Below are 393 nucleotides of genomic sequence, written 5' to 3'. Positions count from 1 at the left end.
GGCCGCCGCAGCGCAGAGCGGGGAGACTCCGCAGCGCAGAGCGGGGGACCAGGCAGCGCAGAGCGGGAGGGGCGGCCCGGGGCGGCCCGAAGCGGGGAGCGGGATGGGGAGCGGGCAGCTCCGGCTGCCTTGAAGGCCGGGGGCGGGTGCCCCCCTCCCCCCCCTCCCCCCCCTCCACCCCCCCACCATGTAGAGGAGCCCCATCCCCCCTCCTCGCCCCCTCCTCCTCCTCCTCCTCCTCCTCCTCCTCCTCCTCCTCCTCCGCCTCCGCCTCCGCCTCCTCGCATTTGTGGCCGGGCCCGGGGAGCGGGAGCATGAGGGGCGCAATGCGGGGGTCTGCGGGGCCCGGGCTGCCGCCCCCGGCCCCGCCCCCGCCCCCGCTGCAGCTGCTGC

This window comes from Tachyglossus aculeatus, chromosome 15 (assembly GCF_015852505.1).
Source record: "Tachyglossus aculeatus isolate mTacAcu1 chromosome 15, mTacAcu1.pri, whole genome shotgun sequence".
In the NCBI taxonomy this organism is placed as follows: domain Eukaryota; kingdom Metazoa; phylum Chordata; class Mammalia; order Monotremata; family Tachyglossidae; genus Tachyglossus; species Tachyglossus aculeatus.
Note: the sequence above shows the minus strand (reverse complement) of the source record.